Source organism: Lissotriton helveticus, chromosome 9, assembly GCF_964261635.1.
Source record: "Lissotriton helveticus chromosome 9, aLisHel1.1, whole genome shotgun sequence".
Lineage (NCBI taxonomy): Eukaryota > Metazoa > Chordata > Amphibia > Caudata > Salamandridae > Lissotriton > Lissotriton helveticus.
This window is the reverse complement of record NC_136070.1, coordinates 30,388,761-30,413,661: the sequence shown is the minus strand read 5'-3', so window position 1 is coordinate 30,413,661 and position 24,901 is coordinate 30,388,761. Positions and strand designations below refer to the sequence as shown.

The following is a 24,901-nucleotide window of genomic DNA, read 5'->3' as shown; positions in this document are numbered from 1 at the left end:
CAGTAGACTTCAGTTAGGTTACTTGGTACAAAGGTTCAGTTCAAACCAGAAGTAGAGATCACAGTAAGTAACTGGAAAGAGAAAAGTTAGTGACAAGTTCTCAGTATATGTGACGTAACAGAAGAAATATCCTCTGAAACGCAGGCGGGCAGTAGAACCCAGTCAATAACTTCAAGGCAGGTGTGTTTCAATGACGTGGAATAGACACTCTCGTCGTGACCTAGGCTGCTAGCCTCGTCGTGACGTAGGCTGGTGGCAACACGAGAGGGGAGCGAGATTCTAACCGCTGCGCTGATGCCTAGAAACAGCTAAATGACCCAAAAACAGGAGCCTTCGAAGGTAGGATCACAGCATGGCGAGCCGAAGCAGCAGGAATTGCCAGATACAGCCTCACCGGCGAACAGGAACAGCAGAACAGATGAAATAAGCAAAAGGTGTGCAGGATCAACAGGTTGTGCAGGAACAGATAAAATATCGGCACCAAAAATGTTGTGAAGCGTCGCAGGAATGAAGACAACAACCAGGAGTAAAGATGAAGTACTTTACTGGAAAGCACAACCTGGCATCCGACCACCTCAAAGACCCAGCTGCAATCCGCAATTGTGGAGTGTCATCAGCCTCACATTCTAGGAACACAGTGGGTATAAAAACTCTAACCCAGGTAAGAAGCAGAAACAGAGAGAGAAACAAAGGTAAGATGTATGGGAGAGAAACAGAGGTAAGTAGCATCACAACAAAACTCTTGGGACTTGGATGAAATCTTCCTCATGACACAGCAATTGAGAAAAATCGAGAGAATATGACACTCAAAAAAGTCACACTGCGCACAGACTAGTCTCAGAAAAGCAAGATGAAAGCACTAAAATGACTTTCTCACAGCCAAGTCTGATTTTGTCCAAAGTGAAATGTGTAATTTGATAAACAAACCAAAGCCATGCTTCAATTGAGTGAAAGCAAATTCCTCTCACTCACCCACCACATTTATACAGGAAATCAAAAGTTCAATGACTTTCCTGAGTTACTGTCAACAAAGATTTACATATCAGAAATTCAGGCCTTCTAACTATCTGACCCCATTACCCTTCCCTCCTCCACTCAGGCTTCACAGAAATCCCAGGAGTAACTCTAAGACTATTTAGATCGATCATTTAACAAATATCACAAAAGATCTAAAACCAACTTCCTATTATGATGATCAGGGCCGGCTTTAGCACTGGTGGCGCTTGTGACAACAATCATTTTTTCCGCCCCTTCACCCCATGACCACCTCCTCGGATTCCGCACCCAATGCGGCCGCACCAGTTGCACTGCCCTAAAGACGGTCCTGAAGATGATAAATCTGAAAAACGTTGCAAATCTAATTTCTACTTGCACTTCAACCTCTGGTGTGAATTACTCAATGTGTTGCTAAATGAGGGAACATTTCCTAACTGATAACTGGTCAAATCACTCTCTTTTTTTTTAAGACAAATTTTATTCAAAGATTGCATACATTTCGCAGAGCTCTGTACCCCAGAGATATCTGCGGGTCAAATAGGCAACAACAATTAGATTGCAATCCATTTTTCTTATAAGAAACAAGCAAGTACAAACAAAGTGAAGATTACCCCCTTCCCCCCCAGCCCCCCCCAAAACTCCCCCCTCCCGGATCCCACCCATCCCCGTCGCACTGCCTCCACCACATGTCTCCTGTTCCTTATGCACACAACTAACAGAATGCAAGCACCTGCCATCATTGCCCCTTCATACTTCCGCTGGAAGGTCCTGCTCCTCCGAAGGTTCAAGCCACAGGCCCCTAAAGTCAGCCCAGCGCTTCCAAATTTTAAAATGCTTTCGTGGACATCCCCGGGCAACAAAAATTGGCTGTTCCATACCCATACAGAAGTCGAGCCCTCTCTTCCATGCCACCACAGAGGGGGCCCGCATATCCTTCCATGCTCTGGCCACGTCCCTTTTGGCCAGTGTGAGACCCAGCAGGAGTAAATGTCTCTTATAAATGTTACCCCCTACCCCATCCACTACATGTAGTAGACGCAGCTGCGGTGTACGGGGGAGCTCCCACCCCAGGACCTCAGACATACAATCCCACACCCCCTTCCAGAACCTATCTAGTGAGTTACAACTCCACACTGTGTGTATGAATGTCCCAATTTCCTGCCCACATCGGAGACAATCTGGAGAGGCAATCAATCCCGCCCGCCACAACCGCTGTCTAGTGAAATACACCCTGTGGAGGTACTTAAATTGGATGAGCCATAGGCGCATTGCTATGGCAGCACCCCTGGGGGCTGCCAATGCCTCCCTCCAATCCTCCTCTTCCAGTTCTCCAACATCCCCTTCCCAGGACTCTCGTAAGTTCTGCAGCGAAGGGGAGCAGTGTGTAACCAGGGACTGGTTTATGCGCGATATCTTTTTGGTCTCTAAGTCTCCCATGAATACCTTTGCTTCCAGAGGGTTAAACTCGGGAAGGGATTCCAACCCCCCTAGGCACGGGGCGAGGGCGTGGCGGAATTGAAGATATCTAAAAAATTGAGATCGGGGCATACCATACTCCTGACTCAGATCCTGAAAAGACTTAAGTGTCACTCCCGACAGTACATCCCCTAGTGTTGATATCCCAATGCTGTCCCATCCCCGAAGCCCTGCAGAGTCGCCAGTCTGGGCAGGCGTCCGTTACGCCAGAGGGGAGTTTCACCTGTCAGAGTGTTCCACCATCCCATACGCCGTAGAGCATGTCTCCAGATCTGGAACACTATCTGTGTGACGGGCGGTAATATCTTCCGCATCTGTGTCGCATATAGTATTGTGTGTAGCGTGTGAGAACCCATCAGGTAGCGCTCCAGGGCATACGCCGGGTCCTCCCTGTCCCCATACCACCACTCATTTAAAACTAGGAGGTGAGAAGCCTGGTAGTAGGAGAGGATATCAGAGGTCGCCAATCCACCACAGTAAGTCGACAGGAAGCAGGTGCGCAGTGCCACCCGTACTGTACCCCCCGCCCAGAGGAACTGCCCCAACACCGAGTCCACCTGTCGGAACAAGTGGGGTAGGATAGGATAGGGGTGATTCTGCAATTGATAGAGCAGCCTGGGGAGGGCCACCATCTTAAAGATGGCCAACCTACCATAGATTGTCAGGGGCATGCGGGTCCATGTCCTGATATCTGCCCTAACCCGCTCCCAAACTGGCGCCACATTCCGCTCCCAAGAGACCGTGGGAGCCTCGGATAAAAACACCCCCAAATACTTAATACCCCCGACTGCTACCTGAAGGGCTGATGCCCAATCCCCACCCTCAAACGCTCCCCCAACACCCACAAGGTGGATTTGCGAGGGTTCATGTTCAGCCCCGAGGTCTCGCCAAAGACTTGCATCATTCGTATGAGGCGCGGCCCCGACCTATTGATGTCAGTAAGGAAGAACAGGACATCGTCCGCATATAGCGCAATCCTATCAGATGATCCCTGCTCCCATTCGAACACCCGCAGCTGTGCATCAATGCGCAGCCAGCGGCTCCATGGCCAGAGCAAATAGATATGGCGAGAGGGGGCAACCCTGCCTGGTGCCCCGCCCAATGGAAAAACTGGAGGATATAGCCCCTGCAACTCTAACCGAGGCTGTCAAGTCTGTGTATAAAAGTCGTAGATACAACAAGAAGTGGGGACCGAGGTTGAGCCGAGGCAGGAGTGCGAACAGGTAGACCCAGCTCAGCGAGTCGAACGCCCTGTCCATATTGGTCAAAAGAAGCACCGCCGGTACCCCCGCATTCCGAACTGCCGCTATAGCCACATGCACTCTCTGAATATTGTGTCTGGTCGCCCTCTGGGGCATAAAGCCAGCCGGGTCTGGGTGGATAAGGTCTGCTATATGGGGTAATAGCCGGTTGGCCAGTGCTTTGGCCAAGATCTTGGCCTCTACATTTAGCAAGGAGATTGGGCAGTATGATGCATGTTGCTCCGGGGGCCGGCCCGGCTTGTGGAATACCACCACTTCTGCGTGTCTCCAATCTAGGGGGAGGCTGCCTCATTCCCTGGACTCCTCTACGGCTGCTCTGTAATGAGCACCGAGCTGCAGGTGGTATTTCCTATAGAATTCACTGGGAAACCCATTGGGTCCAGGGGCCTTTCCCGTGTTAAGTTCACCCAGGGCAGTGCCCAGCTCCTCCTGCGTCAGTGGGAGCTCCAGGCACTCCCGCACCTCATCGGATACCGCGCGTGGCGGTAGATCTGCTAGGAATTTGTCCACTACATCCGCAGGAAGGCATTCCTTCGGGGTGTACAGATCTGCGTAGTATGCGGCAAAGCCTTTCGCTAATTCTTTAGGGTCTGTGACTGGGGAAACCACACCATCCAAAATCCCCGGTAGGGTGTGAGCCTGGAACGTTCCCTGGCATAACCGGTGTAGCATCCGTTTCGATTTGTCCCCCCACTGGTATATCCTACTGCGTGTCGCGAGCCATATCTGTCTCGCCTCATTCATCAACATAGAGGCATAGGACTGCTGTGCCAGAAGGAGCTGCCCTACCGCTTGAACCTCACCTTCTACACTTCCCCGAAGCTCCAACGCCTCAATCTCAGCCTCGGCCCGTACCAAGTCCTCCTTACGCTTCCTCCGAGGTGCTACGCACCATGCTATGTCGACTCCCCGCAGTGTTGTTTTCATGGCCTCCCATACTGTTCCGGCATCCGCCACGGACCCCACATTCTCAACACAAGAATTGGGCAATGGCCTCGCCCATATGCTTCTGATAGTCCGGCAGCTGTAAGTGCCAAACGGAGAGACGCCATCGGAATGGCCGCCGCCCCCTGTCCAAACAAATGTCAATGGTAGTGGGGGAGTGGTCCGAAAGCCTGCGTGGCAGTATGACCGCTGACTCCACCCTATTAATCGCTGCCCTGGGGACAAATATATAATCCAGTCTAGAGAAGGATTTGTGGACAGCAGAAAGGAACGTGTATCCCTGCATGTTACCGTGCAGGTGCCGCCAGGTATCTACCCAGTTTAACCCCCTAGCCATGTCATACAGTTTGGTGGAAGGACCCACCACCTGTCCACCCCCGGGTCGACACCTATCTTTAAGGTTGTCCATAAAATCGTTCCAATCTCCCCCAATAATTGCCAGAGCATCAGGGATGTCCACCCACACCACAAATAACTTCTCGACCAAGGACCACTGAAGAGGAGGCGGGGCATAGACACTCCCATGTACCAGAGGCTCCTCACCTACCATACCCTTGATAATAATATAGCGGCCCTGTGTATCAATCCAATGAGCTGAGTGGACATAGGGGATTCTGCGGTGCACTAATATGGCCACCCCCCTAGATCCCTTAGTGAAACCTGCATGAAATACTTGTTGGTAGCCATAGCGCTGTAAGCACAGTGTTTTCGTGCCCAGTAAGTGGGTTTCCTGTAACATCAAAACATCCGCTCTAGCCCTCTTCACCTGCCGCAATACCGCTCCCCTCTTAACCTTGTCAAGGACTCCCCGCACATTCCAGCTGAGGACTCGGGGAGAGCCCCTGGGCCCACGCGCCCCATCCTCAAAGTTTGCCATCAAGGAACGTCCAGAGCGAGCGCCCAGATGCTGGGCCATACAGATGCACACACACCAACTATCGAGACCCCCATGGGACCATGCGACTCACACCCAACTCCAACTGAACCCCCCCCAATGCAAACAACCCCCCCTTCCCCCTCCCTGCCCCCCACCCCATACCTCAAGAATGTTGAAGTACCTGTCGCGGTATAGCTGACTCTCGGCCCCCAACATGGAGCCTGGGGCCGTCCACACCAATGGATCCCCATCTAACAACCCCCAAACCCTCAACCAACCCGCAAATAGGGGAACAGTCTGCCCATAACACCCCTCCCTCCACCTCTCCGCCACCCATCTTTCTCAAGGCTATATACATATCCACACATCAAATTCCACTTGCCCGCAAATCAGTAAAAACAACAGCATGCTAAGGCACAGAGCTATGTTCACCTATAATGTAGACTAAGCCCCTTGGTTTCATCCGTTGAAAACATCAAGGATCCTCTGCTTGGCTTCCAGGAGCCCCCTTCCCCCTCTCCGAAGCATTGCCAGACGTAGAGCGCTGTCTGGACCTGGACCCCTCAGCCATGTCCCCCGAGAGGCCCGCGACTGCGTCCTGCTCTGAGATGAATCCGACTCCAGCCCCGGCGGCGTATGTACTCTCACCGTCGCCGTCTCATCTGTCCATTTGAACACCTCCTCGGGGGTATCGAAGAAGTGGGTGCGGGAATTATACACGACCCGTAAGCGGGCCAGGTAGAGCAAGCCATAGGGGAGTTTGAGGTCTCTCAGGCGAGCTTTGGTCGCCGTGAACGATTGCCGCTGCTGTTGCACCAAGCGCGTAAAGTCTGGAAAGATCAGGATACGGTGTTTCTCATAAAGCAGCGGTTCTTTCACCCCTGCTAGTCGCAAAATAGTGTCTCGATCATGATAATTCAACAGCTTGGTTATCACCGGCCGTGGACGAGCCCCTACCGGCGGTTTTTGCATGAGGGCCCTGTGTGCCCGCTCGATCATGAAACATCTGGAGAGGGAGTCAGGGGGAGCCAGCCCTCCAGCCACTGTGTCAAGAAGCCCTCCATGTTGCCTTTCTCACATCCTTCCGGGAGCCCAACAAAGCGTAGGTTGTTCCGCCTGGCCCGTCCCTCCGCGTCTTCAGCTCGGAGTGCCAACCCCTTCTGAATGTTCTCCATACTGGCCACCTTACGCTTCAGGGCCGCGACGTCATCTTCTACCCCCGACATGCGTGTTTCAGCCTCCGTTATGCGGGACACGGCGTTTTGCAGGTATTGGCGCAATAGTGTAACATCTGACCCCACTGCCCCTATCTTCGCATCCAACATATCCCGGGACTGGGTTATGGCTGCCATCAGGGCCGCATTATCCGGCCCAGAGTCTTGGTGGCCGCTCGCCGCCCCTGCACCTCCACTTGGTCCTGTGAACTAGTCTATGGGACCTTGCTTGGGAGGCCCTCCACCACTTCCGCCTCGTGTCATGGCTACAAGTCACTAGAGTCTGCCCCCGTGAGATTGGTTGTCGCGTCTACTGGCCAGTCCACTCCAACAACACCAGGGCCGCGTGCGTGTGCCCAGCCGCTCTCTGCTAGCCAGTAGGCACCTTCGGGTCAGAACCCACTCTCTAGGCCCGTGCCCCTCGTCTCCTCTACCAGGCCCACTGCTGGGAAGCCATCGATTTCTCCCCTGGGCCCCGGGACGCGGACTAGACCTCCGCACTGCCCTTTCCACCGCCGTGGCCCAGTCTGGCCGCCGAAGGATAGTGTAGCTGGCCCCCTTATGCCCTATACACCAGCAATGCCACGAGTCAGTGTCCCCCCGGGAAGGGGCTGCGCCTTACTTTTCGGCTCTGGAGCACAGCACCAAGACGGGGCACCAGCCAGTCGGATTGCGTCCCTAGGTCCACAGCACATGGCCAGGGCAGGCCCAGCGCCAGAGGGCCCTGCTCGAATCCAGCCCCCCTCGGCTACGGGCTCTAGGGCTGAGGTATGCACTGTGCGGGGCCCTGCACTTCTCACACCTCAAACGCGGCCCGATCCGACTGCCGCGGGACGGGCCACAGGCCACCTCCAGCCTCGCATTCTGGCAATGCCCCCAGGTTGCACCCCTCAGGGAGCGTCGCTCTTCTCCTTACTTTCTGTCTTTCTGGGGGCCAATGTGTTCCCCGAGAGCCCACCTCAGGGTCGATAGCCAGAGTCCTCCTCTGGGGACATGCCAAACTCGAGCCCCCGGATCCGCCGCCCAGATCTAGGCCTCGCCGCACTGCCGCTCCACATGGACCAGGATTGGGCCACCTTCCCTCGGAGCCCCCGGCACCGGGAACTCCAGATGGGCTGACCAGCACTGCCAGGCACCGCCGCCGGTCCCGCCGACCCAGGGACTCGCCCCGTGAGCTGATCACCTTCAGCGCCACCACCACTCTAAATGCCGGGACCCGCATAAAATCGAGGTCCCCGGTTCCACCTCGCTGCGCAGGCCCCACAATGCACGGCCTCGATCTCCGGCCCCGGTGCACCAAATCACTCGGAATTCCACCAGGTGCTCGCCGCCGGGCTCCGGTGCAGGATTCTCCCCTCTGGGTCACACTGGAGCGGGGGGAGGCAGGATAAATTCGAGGATCAATGTCGGGCGGGACGGAGTTCAGTTAAGCTGCGTCCGCCATGATGGCTCTCTTGGCCACCAAATCACTCTCTTTTTAAAGAAAGCCGATGTAGACCGAAACTATTTTCCAAATTGTTGTCCAGTGACCAACCTTCAATGGCTGGGACGAATCCCTCACAAATGTGTCCATATTCAGCTCAACAAACAAATTAATAAAGACAAGCTCGTCACACCATATCAATATGGATTGAGGAATTAATACAGCATTGAAAAAGCCATGTAAATGCTCTTAATGACATGCACAAAATGTAGACTGATGGTCTGCCTGCTAATCCGGTTGGACTTATCAATGGCATTCAATATGATCAATCATGATTGATTCTTACATTTGTTTGGGCTTTAGAGCTTCATTTGTTATTTGCATTTTAATGTTGTTGTATATATTTTAAATTTTAAATGATATATGAAAGTATTTATGGTCTTATTTTTTTTAATGATTGTTTTTACAACCGAATAAACATTTTTATGATTGGGTCTTACAGATTTTGGAGCAAAAACGCACATTGAAGAGGTGGCATTGCTATAGTCTGCTGAATGGAAGACATTGAGTAAGGATTACGTATGGAGTTTCACAAGTTTCAATCCTAGCTCTGACACTCTTTAACCTGTAGCCATTCACAATATGTAGATGGTATCCAGATAAACCTGAAAATCTCCTCCCTTCAAGATCAGAATATCATGAAGACTTATCTACAGAAAGATCAAAACTGAACTACTTTCTTTACTCTAATTCCTTTTGAGTGCTTATTCAAGTGTATTTGGACCCATCTTTATTTGCAGCTTGTTGTTGGTTTGACACTTGTGTTTATTGTTGCTCACATGCAAAGGCAATCCATGTTTTCTTGTGCTTTGATAGATCTTGGCCTTTGTGATCCCACAGTTGCCTAAATGCTTGTACCTTTCCACATCAGTACCTGACATTTTGCATTTATTTTCAGTTTTAAAGTGCTTGCAAAGTTTTTCTAGTTATACGTAATTGGGTGTAGCACTGCATCACCAATTTTATATGCACAGTATGCTGATAAGCTCGGGTTGAGTACACTTTATAAGAATGTATAAATAAATATATTGATTTTGTTGAGAGTTGACAAGAATTGAAAGGGCTTCCACATGTGCAGTATGCCCATGATCCGAACAGGTCTCAGAAACAGTGCCAGTATACTTTTTGTCCGCAAGGATAGGGTAACAGAGGTTCAATAAGCTATTGGGATGGATAACAGGTAAACCCATGACTAGTTACAGTTTATCGTCAATATGCACTGACAACACCATTGCAGTAGTCCACCCCTCAAAGAGACACCAATGCCTTTGGCCTAGTTGATACTTCATCATAAGTTAAGCTATAAACCATCTGCATGTATCAGCGTCACTCTCTCTACTCTCACCCCTTTTCCTGTGATCTGGTCTCTTCATGACCCTTGATTCTATACAGAGCATTCACAGACCTTTAAGGAAGGAGGAGGGATTGACTGTGGAATCCTGTGCTCCCACCATGAATTGTGACACTGAGTGATTGCAGAGCCTGCACCTGGAATAACAACAACCCATACAAAGTCTAAGCAGTAGACCAGTAGACACCATTCATTTGATATTATACTATACTATATAAAACCTATTTGGGGGTGTAAGAACAGGTCTCTGGAATCATAATGCTAGGTATTTGTGTTTTTCTTTCTAGCTAGTTATCTATCAAAGATGCTTTCTTTTTCAAGGAAATTCGTCTACTTAACCACTGACCTTTATTTAGTGTGACAAAGTAGATTTTAAATTGCGTCTCAAACCAGCCTTCACACCACCTCCTCTGTGTACGTTTTGACTTCTCAACCACAGTCATCACTGGAGGGTCTGAACTAAGAAATCTTGTTTCCAGTGACGTTGAAGTCCTGCTCAGTGTAGGTATTAAATAAGAATTAGTCAGAGTCAAGCCTGTTACAAATCCTTTTATTTCTTCAAATCTTTGCAGGGTTCCGTCTGATCTGCTGATTTTGGTCATGTGTCTTAAATACATTGCAGTATATGCCAACCTGCTAAACTAGAACTGCTGAATTGCTGGAATTGCGGGTGGCTAAGGCATTGGCATTGGTACACAATAACCATGACATATGCTATTGCACTGGAATAGAAGTGGAAGAAAGGGCTGGGAGAGTCCTTAGGTTTGCTCCACACATCCCTATTGTAACAAGCATTGGCATAGCCAATAGGTCTCGCTTGTGGGACCTTATAAGTATTTTGTTTTGCAGCACAATATCCTTGTAACTAAATACTTATAAGGTCCCACAAGCGAGACCTATTGGCTATGCCAATGCTTGTTATGTTTTGCAGCAGGTCTGTATATCTTGTCAGTGGATATCTTGGGTAGATCTGCATGTAATACTTTGCAACGGGCAATGATTGTGTTTGCTGAGATCTATGTTCATATAGAATTAGTTGCAATCCTTTGTTGAGCAGTGATAAAAGGAAATTGTTTCCTTTCACGGTACCTGACTGAATGAGGAGAGTGAATATGAAATTGTAGGATTCATTCAAAACAGGAAATATGTATTTTCTACTAAGTACTGCAGTTGAGAATTTTTTTTTAAACATTTTTTTTATTTTTTTACTGTAGTTATTTGAAATGTCAGTTTCCTGCAACCGAGTGGCACTAACGTGATTTATTTGATGTATAAAGCACATTTGTACGGGTCGTACAATATACGCTTGTTTTGAAATATAGAGATTATGTTGGTTTGCATTCACGTACTTTGAGAGGGCTATAGTTGGATGAGAGATTTAAATTTGCGCCAGTAAGATAGTGTGGTCGGCTGTGCATCCGTTTTACAGAACTTTGGTCAATCTGTAAATTGCATCTTCAAATAAAAGCATGTATTTATTTTTGTGTTTTTAAAGCGTTGTTGGGTAAGCTTTTCATCATCACAGTGTTATTAAAATAACTACGGTTGAAAAACTTCGAGATTTAAAGTAAGTGATATTTGTAAAAATAAATTATTTGCTGGGCTACATTACGGTGTGCATACCTTCTGCTGGACATGTATATTTATTCACGTTCTTGAAATTAATAAAATAAATGTAAACATAAAAACAAAGTATACATCACACTAATATTCGTGTGTTTTTTCACTGTTATTACTAGCAGCAATCATTTTGGACTTTTCTGATTTATATTCGCTTTGGTTGCTTTTGAGTTTTATTTAATTGATTCTCGAGTGTATACACTATTGTGCGCGGGCATTGTGGGAGGACTGCCACTAGATTTGAAAATGAACGAGGTAGACATGTCTAGGAACGTGATTACTGGGGCTTTTACCTGAAAGGCGGAACTTCTCCTCATCAGGCTGGTTCAACTAGGCGCTTCATGGTTGATGCAGCTTGCTCGCCGAGAAATATCGCGAGGTTGTCATCTGCTACTAATGAGAGGAAATACAGTGGCAGCAGGATGCCTGCTTCTTTACCCATCCTCTCGTGAAGATGCGCCTTAACTTCACGCGCAGAAGTATGCGGGCAATCACTGCTACATGACTGGCTTCAGTGATTACATTAGCGTCTGAGATCGGCCCCAGTGGTGGTTCCCGAATGAATGCTCGCAGCTGTGCTGTTTCGCATCTGAGGCTGTGCCTTGTTGGAGCTTGCCTGGCGTTGAGGCGACACATGCTCCGACCAGCCCCTTCCCTTACCCACCCAGATAAAGCAGTCTGGACAGGAAGCTGCGAGAGGATAGAATAAATCAAGATGGCGAGGGAGCCACCCGAGCGTGGCATTGTTTCAGGGGTTACCAGGGCAGAGCGCGCTACATGGGGAGCAGGTGCGGGTATAGTCAGAGCGAAGGGACACGTGTGGGTTTCTCATGCTCTGGTGGGAGGCCCATGGGCTGTGCATGGATCTCAATGCGACACTGCCATGTGGCCGTGTAAACCGTGTCATCGCTTTTGTTAGTCCGACATAAGAGTGATGGCAAGATTTTGCAGCTGGCGTCGAGCCTCGATCCTTAGAGCAGCTCTTAGTTGTAAGCTTAAATGACAAAAGCGCCTTGTTTCATTTCTCCGGAAAAAAAAACGAAGGTCCTCGGGCCTGGGGCGTGAATGCGAGCGAGCGAGGAGGGAAGCCGGGAAGCCGGATGGGGGTGGGAGAGCCTGGGGAGTGAATGCGAGCGAGCGAGGAGGGAAGCCGGGAAGCCGGATGGGGGTGGGAGAGCCTGGGGAGTGAATGCGAGCGAGCGAGGAGGGAAGCCGGGTGGGGGTGGGAGAGCCTGGGGAGTGAATGCGAGCGAGCGAGGAGGGAAGCCGGGAAGCCGGATGGGGTGGGAGAGCCTGGGGAGTGAATGCGAGCGAGCGAGGAGGGAAGCCGGGAAGCCGGATGGGGGTGGGAGAGCCTGGGGCGTGAATGCGAGCGAGGGGAGGCAGGCAGATTAGGGAGATGCCCGTGCTTGTGTGGTCACGTGACCCTCTTTGTGGTCACGTGACCTCACATGCACTGTGAAGGAACGCCAGTGGTTTCACTAGTCGATCGAGCACTTGAATTCGATCCTATCCATTCCTGCGGAATGGGACAGGCTCGACCTAAAAAGTGCTAGTCTTAGGCCAGGTCGGGTCTGGTCTTGTAGTGCCCCATCATCAGGCTCAAAGAGTTAAGCGGAGTAAAGATTTTAGGCTGAAGGACAAGATAGTGTTCCCTATTTTATTAAAACATGATATATTTTTGTGGAAACTTTGAGGTCATTTTGGAATGCCGTAAACAAAACATAGAACTAGGTATTAGTACTGGTGCACCGGTATTCAGAAAAACATGGAGGATTCAGTGAAACAAAGTATAAACTGTATGGTGAGTACCAAAGGTTTGAACACCTTTGCACCTAAGAGTGGCATGCAAAGCTATCCTTGGGTCAGTGTAAGCTAGCAAATTCTGCTCCACCAATGAACATGCTACCGAAGCAGTTAGGAAACACGACTGCAGCTGATAATTATAGCAGACATCTGAGACAAAGTTCACACTAGCTAAAGCTACCAAACTCTTCTGAATTTCTTGGAGGTTTGCAGCCAGAAGGATCAGCTGAATACATAAGTGGCAATATATTGAATTTATTACACAGCAGAAGTAGAACAATGACTGAAAGCCAGGGTATCAAGTATATGTGCATTGCATAGTATCACCCAAGATGTAATGGTCAGTTAGAAAGTGTACAAGATACCAATACTTTTATCGTATTGTCATTTAAATGTTTTGTACTATGGGTGAAGCAGCGCAGAATATTGTGTGGTCCAATCGGACAACACCCAATAACATCATGCCTATGTTTTCTTTTCTTGTAGTCAAATGCTACCGTCTGTTATGATTCGTAAGTTATGGATATGTAGGCTATAAACATAGGAGCCGGTGCCAAACTAGGTGTGAGGTGAATCTGAGAGAGATAAAGAGTTCACTCTGTAAAACTCATGGATACTTTCTTTTCCTTTTCTGGTGTTGAACCATTGTGATCTATTTTTCTATGTGAAGGCTCCATGTGCATAATGAATGGGATTCTGTGCCGGTGTTAGGTCAGTATAAGCTTGATGAACGTCAGCTGACTAAAAGCTTATCATGCACAACCAATGCCTGGGGCTGTCAAGAGTAATTTGCTGCTAATTGCCCCATAAGGGGGACTTACATTCTCAATGTTTTCGTAGGTGAAAGAGGAATACGAAACCACTGTGTTTGCTAGGATCTGTCAAACATTCAAATATATAATAAAAATAGGATCTATATCAAGTTACGTTTATCAAGAAATACACCAGAACATGATTGATTTTGTGATGTGGTAGGGTTGTGCCAAAAACAAGAAATTCTTGCTGGTGAAGAACAGTCGGGAGTATGTGATGCTCTGCACTCTGGTGTTGGAAATAGTTTTTTCAGTTTCAAGTTGACTCCAGAAGAAAAGATGTCTTCTGGTGCATTGGAACAAAACATGAAATCTACTCATCTACTAGGTTTTCTTGTGATGATGCGACCGATTTAGGGATTTAGACAATACTGGGTGTAAATTGGTGTTTCTAGCTGATCGCTCATTGTGTGTTGTTGTGAAATGGGTATGGTATTGCACGTATAGAGCTAGGAAAAGTTTGTACAGACAAACATCGGAATGGCAAGAGGGTAGTTTAAATAGGGAAATTATCAGTGCATGACACTGGATTTTTTTTATGTGCCTCGATAAAATGTTGCCAATTCTTACTTGAGATATAATTCTGTCATCTTCCTCACCACAGAAGTCATTCTCACACCTCAAAAGATTAATTTACGTATTGCCAACACCACCTGAGCCAAAAGCAGTAATGGAGTTCTCCTGAGAAAATTACTCATGTCCAGAAAGTTAACTTACCTGACTAAAATCTTTCAATCTCACAGCTGACGGCTTTGATCCTCAAGGTACTTGGAAACAAGAGTTTGAGGATCCTGAAGAAAGAAGATCTCTGTTAAAATAAACTCCGACTCCATGAGTACATTTTTCTGACACCACATCCAAAGTACTGCAATACAAGTTGACATAAGTCATTGACAAATATTTACACAGTCTTAATGAAGAACCTCAAATAGCTTTAAAAGGGAAAAACACCCGCCTACCAGCCCTGTCAGACAGCTCCTTTCCCAACCAGCATCACACTGTTACTAACTTCCAAGCAGAAAGGGTAACTGAGAACTATTTCTAACACCATAATGCCAATATGGGTGGTCCGTTTAATTCACAAGCTGTTAGTGTGCTGTTTCTTGTGCATTCTGCTAGTTGTCTTATGATAATACCAACTTGGTTTACAAAGTTCTCAATTTTTAAAAATAGTACTAATTACCATGTGTCGCTGTCACAGTTTGAGATGTGGTGCAACCTATGACTACAAAGAATCAGGTCTATGAAATGGTAAAGTTATTACCTGTAAAATTAATAAAATATCGCCAAAACCTAAATAACAAAGATTCCATGCTAACAGTTGCACTGAAGAGATACTATATGTTAGGGCTCATGTGAAAAGTGTTGAACATATATTATCCCTAAGGAGTGGAGAACCAGCGCACTGTGTCCCAAATAGCTTTGTCAATCATCGTGAGGGCTTGCTGAACAACTGTCCATATTGTCAGAGGCAGGGACAGTTCTAAGTTATCTGGGGCACCAGGCAGAAAGAGAATGAGGAAGGCCTCTCTAGTTTGCATTCTACATGACATTACAGAAAATGACATCCCTATAGGTACCATCAGTTGACTATTAGTCTTCTGCCACTGCTGAAGTAACTTTGCAAGAAACAACTTTCCTTGTGCTGATATCACTAAGATAATAAGAACATACATATTAACCCTGGTAAAATAAGTACATATATTTTAAAGTTATATTAAGTGAAAACACATTATCTTAGTCACACAGGGTAGGAAATGTTGGCTTAAGGCTCTTCAAAATGCATATTCTTAAACAAATGTTATCAAATTGTTTACAGTGAGCACATTATTAAGTATGAATGTATGTGGTATTTACATAGTTCAACCCTGGCCAAAAGGCAGTGGAGAGCTGTACAGGGTCAAAGCTAAAGACAGTCAATGCCTGATAGGAGGAGTAGGTAGGTTTATGGGCTGTTACGGCATCCTGATGTAGCGTTGTTCAAATAGGTAAGTATTCAGCTATTTCTTAAATTGGAGCTGGTGTGGGGCTGTCCTCATGTATATGGGGATTTAGTTCTAATTCCCTGGTGCATAGATGGGTAAGGCCTTTTGCCTTATTTTTCTTTTTTGCAGTTCTTCATCTTCCGTATGAAAGGTGTCCTTGCTGAGAGTGAATAGAGAGCCACCTGAGATGATGAGCATGTAATCCAAGTAGGCAGGTGTGCCAATTGTGATGGCTTTATAGATGATACAACTGGCGTTGAAGGCAGTGCAGGCTGGAAAGAGGAATGTTTGGAGTTCCCTCAAGGTGGGGTGAGATGGTCATATTTCTTCAGGCTCTAATGAGGTGTGCAAGAAACACGACTTGGCATTAGGGAGGCACAACAACTTAAACACAGATGGACAGAAGATTGTCTATGCTCTCCAGGAGGTAAAGGAAAAATGGTATTGTAACTCTTATATCCAACAATCAACCATCACAGCCCTAACCCAAATACAGGATACTCAAGGACGATAGCTAATAACTAAGGTAAAGAAATATAATACTGAATTCTACACCATTAACATAAATGCACATAATATTGACACGCTAGAATTCTGAACATCCATGAATAACGTTATTACTGATTTACCGCAGAAGACAGGTCTGATCCTTGGAGGTGATTTAACCGACCAATAAATGGTATCTGAGATAGAATCTCAAATACCAAATTCTGAGGAAATGAATCTCACTCATAGACAGTTTATCACTGTAAGAGTCACACCAGGGGGTGTGGAATTCCTATAGCCCGACACCCAAGTCATATTGTTTGTGGTCAAGGGTGAGCACTCTAAGGAAATGTTGTAAACTCGGACTGCAGAGCTGACAGTGGACCCAGCATAAAAATGTGTACACGTGTTTGCAAAGTTTAACAATATGAGGCTATGCATAATGCCCTCAGAATGCTCTCTGATTAGACGCAAATATTTGCAGAAGCTTGAAAGAAAGATGGATGGTTCTTTGCTTTCAAAATAAAATATTCACAAAAAATGCAACTAGGAAAATAATGCTTTGCTAAACTATTCAGAATTGTTAGGTACCATTGCTTTGAAGCATAATTTAGTAAGATGTGTTGATGCATGCTAGAATTTTCCAAAACATACTGCAAGCAGTTTCAAGAAGATTATTGGAAACATGAAAACAAACAAGCATTGGCCAAAACAATAGGCCTTATGTCCATGGTCAGCCTTTCGGTTTTGTGAATGCATGTCTTGTTTTGACCTGGTTTTTGTACAACTTTATTGTTGTAGGAGCGGGCCGGCCCTCACCATTATAACAAACTTTGGCAAAAAACTAAAATACTTTCTGGTCTCAAAAGCACACATTGCCACAGTACTTCCTGAGTTCCTCGCACTGAACAAAACTACTTTGTGTGCCAATATACTCCTTGTTAAAGAGCAGAATGCTGTAACTAACAGTGACGTCAGCTGACAGATATAGATTTTTAACAAAATGCCTTGGTTAACACTAGACCTAATTTGGGGCCCAATTTTTAAAGAAAGCCACAGAAGTGCCCCCACGGTATATGTCCTTGCATTAGTGCAGATTTACGGCTTTCATGAATTCACAAGAATTTACAGAAGTAGACCAAGAAATCTTACTCCTAGAAAATATTTATGAGGTGCATGTTAGCATGAGCAAATATACATGTATAGATATGCTTATGCAAAAATATGTTGAGTGTTTACAAATTCATTTTCCCTCCAACCACTTTTTTCCCAACCTTGGAAGACGTTTTACTTCTGCCTTTGTCAGGAGTAAATTTCCAACTTTTCTCAGCATGGGAAAAGATTAGAAAAGAGCTGGTGAAAACCTCTAAAACTTGTAAGTTAGTAGGTTTGCACGGATTCAAAAAGGCATTCCAACCCTGGAACTATTGCTTTCTGCTATCTCCAGTCCCAGCATGTAGATCTGTGGAAAGGTGGAAAAATAAAGGAATTGCTAGTATTCAATTCATGCTACAATATGAGCTCTGGCATTATCAGAGAGGGTGAGCTCTTACATATTGAGATTGGTGCCATAATTTGTTGCTGCACCACATGGCACCAAAGGGACAAGTGGATTTTTTTTCAAAGGACAAGAAGATTTATGAAGCAACCTGTCCCAAGGACAAGTACATATTTTATTAAATTCCACATCCCTGTTGACAGATATCTGGCGCCTTTACAACCCAAAAGGGATGGACTACACTTTTTACTCTCACCCCCACAACTCATGTTCCAGGATCGATAATCTACTAACTGATGGTCAGCATAAACTGAAAATCTCCAACCCTAAAACTGAGCCCATAGGGGTCTCATACCACGCATGCATCTCAATGGAAATTAAATTAGAGGCAGTCAATACCCACCCAAACCAATGGAGAATGAATGACTTCCTTACAGTTGATGAGAATGATATAAACAAGATCTTGACACAAACTCGCCATTTCTCCTAGGAGAATAATAATAGAGTTCTCCTCTGACACATGTGGGATGCTCTGAAAGCCACAAATAGAGTTATGATGATTAATATAATAACAACAAAAAACAGGGACAATTACATGAAACTATACAAACTGAAAAATAAAATAAAGAGCTTAGAGAACAAACTACAACAAAGAAAGAACTAATTACACTCTCAGTACTTAAACGCTCAAATAAGAATATAACAAAATCCTACGTGAGAATGTACATAAATGGGTGTCTTAAACAACTTGAAGAAACTATGTGAGAAAACAGAGAAGGTAAGAACGTTAGCAAGCTACCTAAAATATGACAACAACAAAAATTCCTTCTATGAAAAATAAGAAAGGAATCGTTCATACAGCAACAAAAACATACTTTCAATATTCCAAGAATCCTATATAAATCTGTTTAACTCCTATAGGATAACTACCATGGAAACATGTAATGCATATCTGGATATGGTCTCGATTCCTAGCCTTGACCAGGATGCAAAGCTGAACCTAAACAAATCAAGCATACAACTGGAGATATACAAGGCCATAAAGCATCAAAACAGGGAAAGACCCTGGCCCACATAGCATCACAAGAAAAGGTACCAAGGGTCTCACACAGACCCTAATGGAACACTGAGGAGCATCATTCCCACTCTCTGTAAGAATTGGAAGGATGGTAGGACCAACATTCAACAACACAATAGTGGTGCTCCCAAACAAAAGAAAAGTTCAATATCAGTAATAAACTTTAACGATAAACTATACGCGAACATTATAGTCAGCAGATCAGACAAGTTTGTACAACTTAATTCCTGCCATCCCAACCAGGATCGAAAGGCAGACTTGAATAAGACATTTTAAACTATTCTGCCACATGTTGGAGAAAGCCAAACCATCAGACACTCCACCAAAGGCCATCACTTTAGATGCGGAAAAGGCCTTTGACAAGGTTTCTTAGACCTTTCTGAAGACTATGCTCAGTAAATTCAATCTACAAGAAGACTTTATATGCAAGATCTTTGCCCTGTATTCTAAACTGAAAGCATGTGTGAGTCAATGGTAATCCATCTGAACCTTTCAGTCTTTCACAGGAGAGGAGTCAGGTATGCCCACTATCGCATCCCCTTTTCCTACAAGCAACGGCACTATTCCTGTCCTCACTAAGAGACAATATTAGGATCAAAAGAATTCCTTTCTCTTTGTGCAAACAAACTGCAGATGCTTATGCAGACTATGTATTGAAATTCACTGGTGAGGCTGACAAGTTCATCCCTATAATAATTGAAGAGATAAGAAAATATGCTGCGGTGTCAGGGTACTCTCTCAATGGGGAAAATACTGAGATATTTCCTCTAAATATTCACTACTCATCTTCAGTCAAAAGCACAACAGACCTAAAATGGGAACAGAACATAATTAAATATCTTAACATTCGATTCAGCAGAGATCTAAAAAAAAAAATAATGAACAAAAACAAAGAACTATCGTAGATTAAAGATACTCTCATTCTGTGGTCTCCCTAATGCATCACTTGATGGTGCAGAACAGAGACCATAAAGATGATGATAGCCCCTCTAGTTAATATCCTAACGAGCATGAGCCCTCTTACTCAATCACAATCCTTTTTCAAAACCCCAGGGAAATATATATTGGATTTCACCTGGAGAGGCAAGAAAGCAAGAATCTCCCTATATAAACTCAGAATAAATAAAAAATAAGGGCGGCATAAACATGCTATACTAATTGGCTTACCAAATACCTTTCCTTGTAAGACTAGGAGCACAGTGGATGGATACAGAATTGCAAGCCAAACCAATATGAGTGCCAATTGAGAGGGTCCTAAGCAGGGTCGTAGCTTTGGAGGGGAGGGTTGTTTAGGGGTGTTACACTCCCCTAATAAATGTATTTTCCGGTAAATAGTTGGGTACTGGTGATTTCAGTTAGGTATGGTGAGATGTCTGTTGGGATTTTACATACACACCGAAAAAAATGCACACACTCCTCTCTTCCTCTGTTTTGAAAACCATCAAAAATGTTTATTTAAAACAATATTGTATTTTCTCTCACTTAGTACCCCTACCAAATGATATTCCTCTCCCTTTCCACTGCGCCTTAAGCCCCTCTCATGCGCACTGCTTGTTGTAAAATTTATTTATCTTTTGCCATTGTGAATGTTGGAAAAATTTGCCCCCCCCCCCAAAAAAAAAAAAAAAAAAAAAAATATATATATATATATATATATATATATATATATATATATATATATATATATATATATATATATATATATATCTGCCCAAACTAGGCCCTTGGACCTAACAGACCCCATACCAACATGTGCAACTCTATCAATTATACCAACCTTATAAATTCGAGCTGTTCACAAAATGTAATCCATTGTACTATAGAAACTCTAAAAAATTTGACAAGACATTCACATTGCAGATGCCCAAATTGCAACCCCCATCCTATCCATAACAGCTCACAATACATGGCAGAACCTATTTTGGTAGCTACAGACCTCGAAACGCTAACCAAATCAGGATTTAGATCCACAAGGACAACGTAACTTATTTTTCAGAATTAGAAAATAAACACAACCAAAACAATCTATATTTCAATTCTTTAAGCTCACAGTTTACATAAAAGAGAATAGGAAAACTCCATAGCCAAGATATCACCTCAGTCTGTAAAAAAATGAAATAATCAAGACGTTACTTGGAATGTCTATTAAATTCTGGCAACAAATAGAGTATCACTGAAGGAAACAATAATAAAAACATAGAACACACACCCTAAAAAGTATCACATTTGTGTAAGTGAATGTTGAACCCAAAATCCAAATGTGTGAGTCTCACTCGCGATGCGTGAGTCCTCAGGTCACTCGTTGGTCCTGCTCTAAAGGTCTGTGGAGACAGAGCCATGTCCAACGATTGCACCACATCCCGCCTAAAATAACGGCACACGCACGGCACGCGCCTTCCTCCGCTACGGCTGGCGCAGATCAACAGCGCTGGGGCGGGGCTGGGGAGTATGCCGATGCAGCACAAGCCCCGCCCTCCTCTTTGGGAAGCACGCGGCTTTTATAAAAGGGTCGGCTCGCGCCGCTACGGGTTCAGAACCTTCGCTGTTGGAACCTTGTGCGCGTGCAGCAGCGGCAGCGCTCCGGATTGGGCAGCATCAGCCACGGTAGGCACGCGGGCGGAAGGAGCGGGAAAGAAGGGCGCCGTCCCCCGCGTGGACAGCGCACCTCAGCTGTGGCGCAGTTACTCACACCCGCCCCTCCAGGGACGAGCTTGTCATACCGGGCGACGCTGACTGACGAGGTCCCTGTCAGACACCATTAACCGAACTTCTGAAACCGCGCGCCCTCCTTCCTCACAGACCCCGGGCGGTCCCTGGGTTCAGCACCGGCCGCTGCGGACACCCGCCTGGCCTGACTTCTGTGGAGGTGCGGTGGGGATGCCCGGTGCGCCTCGGGAGACTGCAGCCCTCAGTGTGCAATAGCCCTCGACCCTCGACGGTGTCGCAGAGGGCTGGGGGCTCTTTACTACCCGTGGCGGCGGAGGGGGCTTCCTTTGGTACTTTAATGGATTTACAGGAGCCGCCAACGGAACCGACGACCGAGGTGTCTAGGGTGTTTGTAGAACACCAGATGGGGAGTGTCTATAGATCAGTAGACTGGAGGCGCCTAATTGTAGAATAAGAGGTGGTATGCATCTAGATTGTTTGTAAAATAAAAGTTAGTGTGCCTATGTGTCCTCTAGACTAAGAGATGGGGTGTACCTGTCTTCTCTATAGAGCATGGGGTGTGGCCTGTCTATGTTGTCTTCCGATAAGAGAGGGGGTGTGCTTAAAAAGAGGATGGATGTGCTCAGCTTGTCCATAGAACATGAGCTAAATGTTCTCCATAGAAGACGAGATCGAGGTTGTCTATAGAGCAGCCGGAAACGGGGTGCGCCTATATTTTGCAGAGAATAAGAAACGATGTGTCCCAAATAATTGACTAAGATGTTCCTAACTTGTCCATAAATTAGGATATGCAGAGAAGGAGCTTGTCTATAGAACATGAGATGGATAGATGGAGCCTGTCTACAGAACAGGAGATGGAGCTTGTCTATAGAACAGGAGATGGAGCTTGTCTATAGAACAGGAGATGGAGAGATGGAGCGTGTCTATAGAACAGGAGATGGAGCCTGTCTATAGCACGAGCTATGGAGCTTTCCTATAGAAAAGGAGATGAATCTTGTCTACAGAACAAGAGATGGAGCTTTTCTATGGAACTTGAGATGGAGAGAAGGAACTTGTCTATGGAGCAAGAGATGGAGCTTGTCTATAGAACCAGGGGTGGTACTACTTCTGCTGCACAAAAATACTTTATTTGCTAGGCTAAATGTTTGTTATACGTAGAACAAGAATCAAGCCCATATATAGGGTATACATGATTCCTGGCTTGCCTCTTAGTTCACTAATAGCATTGTCATCTCGGCATAAGTAGTAACAATTCCCAGTTCAGGGTTAAATACTCACTAATCATAAATATATTACCAAAGCATGATGTAGTAGTGCATTGTCATTTACAAATAGCATGTTTTTCATTGAAATGGCCTCACAACTTTCCCACTAACATGTCGTTTTACTGATAATAGCACAGAAACAATGTTTTGAAATTGGGGTTTCAGCAAAAATATTTAAAATTTGCACATCACCAAGTAAAGTGTTCTAATTTGTTTTGATCCTATAAAGATATTTTTTCACCACAGAATTACAAAAATGGGTTTTTAAACCTTGTGAAATATATCTGAAATGTTTGAACAGTTCACTTAGCTATTTCAGTGTTGTTTTAGAAAAAAGCCTGACATCTACATCCTTCCATTAACATGCTTTGCACAGTTCAATTGTCACTCAGTTCACTTTATAAAATCCTCTAATGTAAGTCACAGAAACAAAATGTAACAAGATAAGCTGACTTTGACTTTTGACCTAGGTCTTTGACAGCCAGTGAATATGACAGGAAAACAAGATTTAATGGCATTTATATTGCTCTTTCACTTTGTAAGCAATAAAGATGCATTTAAATCTTGTTATCTTGTCACATTTGCTTTGCTTTCAGAGACCGAGGTCAAAAGTCAGTGTGTCCTCCCTAAAGTTAGAGGATTTTCAAATAGTCTCTAAAATAGCTCTTCCAGAATAAATCTTGCTGGACAATGCCAGTGGACTTGTCTATAGAACAAGATATGGATCTTGTTAATAGAACAGGAGATGGAGCTGTACTATAGGACAGGTAGCTTGTCTATAGTATAAGAGATGGAGATTGTCGTCAGAACAGGAGATGGAGCTTGTCAATAGAACAGTTGATGGAGGTTGCTTATAGAACAATAGATGGAGGTTGTCTATAGAACAGGAGATGGAGCTTGTCTATACAACAAGAGGTGGAGCTTGTCTATAGAACAGGAGATGGAGCTTGTCTATAGAACAGGAGATGGAGCTTGTCTATAGAACAGGAGATGGAGCTTGTCTATAGAACAAGAGATGGAGCTTTTCTATAGAACAGGAAAAGAAGAGATGGAGCTTGTCTATGGAACTTGAGATGGAGAGAAGGAACTTGTCTATGGAACAAGATATGGAGCTTGTTTATAGAACAAGGGGTGGTCCTTCAAATACTACTTCTGCTGCACACAAATACTTTATTTACTAGGCTAAATGTCTGTTACACGTAGAACAAGAATCAAGCCCATATATAGGGTACACCTGATTCCTGGCTTGCCTCTTAGTTCACTAATAGCATTGTCATCTCTGCAGAAGTAGTAATAATTTCCAGTACAGGGTTAAATACTCACTAATCATAAATATATTACCAAAGCATTGTAGTGCATTGTCATTTACAAATAGCATGTTTTTCATTGAAATGGCCTCACAACTTTCCCACTAACATGTACTTTTACTGATAATAGCACAGAAACAATGTTTTGAAATTGGGTTTCAGCAAAAATATTTAAAATTTGCACATCACCAAGTAAAGTGTTTTAATCCTATAAAGATATTTTTTTACCACAGAATTACAAAAATTGTTTTTTATAACTAGTGAAATATATCTGAAATGTTTGAACAATTCACTTAACTATTCAGTGTTGTGTTATAAAAAAGCCTGACATCTACAGCCTTCCATTAACATGCTTTGCACAGTTCAATTGTTACACAGTTCACTTTACAAAATCCTCTAATGTAATAAAATAAGCTACCTTTGACCTAGGTCTTTGACAGCCAGCGAATATGACAAGAAAACAAGATGTAATGACATTTATATTGCTCTTTCACTTTGTAAGCAATAAAGATGCCTTTAAATCTTGTTATCTTGTCACATTTGCTTTGCTTTCAGAGACAGAGGTCAAAAGTCAGTGTGTCTTCCCGAAAGTTAGAGGATTTTCAACTGGTCTAAAAATAGCGCTCCCAGAAAAAATCTTGCTGGACAATGCCAGTGGACTTGTCAATAGAACAAGATATGGAGCTTGTTTATAGAACAGGAGATGAAGAGATTGAGCTGTACTGTAGGACAGGATATGGAGCTTGTCTATAGAATAAGAGATGGAGATTGTC

At 45.0% G+C, this 24,901-nt stretch overlaps 1 protein-coding gene and 1 long non-coding RNA gene across 4 annotated transcripts in view; one reads left to right on the top strand and one right to left on the bottom strand.

Moving 5' to 3' along the window:
• LOC144782603 (uncharacterized) overlaps positions 1-21,287 on the bottom strand; it is a 630,451-nt gene extending 609,164 nt beyond the window's left edge. The window contains exons 1-2 of the long non-coding RNA XR_013601165.1: positions 21,099-21,287; positions 14,560-14,633 (exon numbers count right to left, since the gene is read on the bottom strand). This is a non-coding gene — a long non-coding RNA (uncharacterized LOC144782603). The remainder of the gene's footprint in view (positions 1-14,559; positions 14,634-21,098) is intronic.
• A 99-nt stretch (positions 21,288-21,386) lies between these two features.
• The window catches only part of COCH (cochlin), a 288,645-nt gene continuing 285,130 nt past the window's right edge, over positions 21,387-24,901 (top strand). Inside the window, exon 1 of one of the 3 annotated variants that reach the window (XM_078659413.1) lies at positions 21,387-21,493. The gene's annotated coding sequence lies outside the window, so the exon portion shown is untranslated. Of the gene's footprint in view, positions 21,494-21,535; positions 22,017-24,901 lie in introns of those variants that run through there. The other 2 variants (XM_078659414.1, XM_078659412.1) reach the window with 2 other exon arrangements.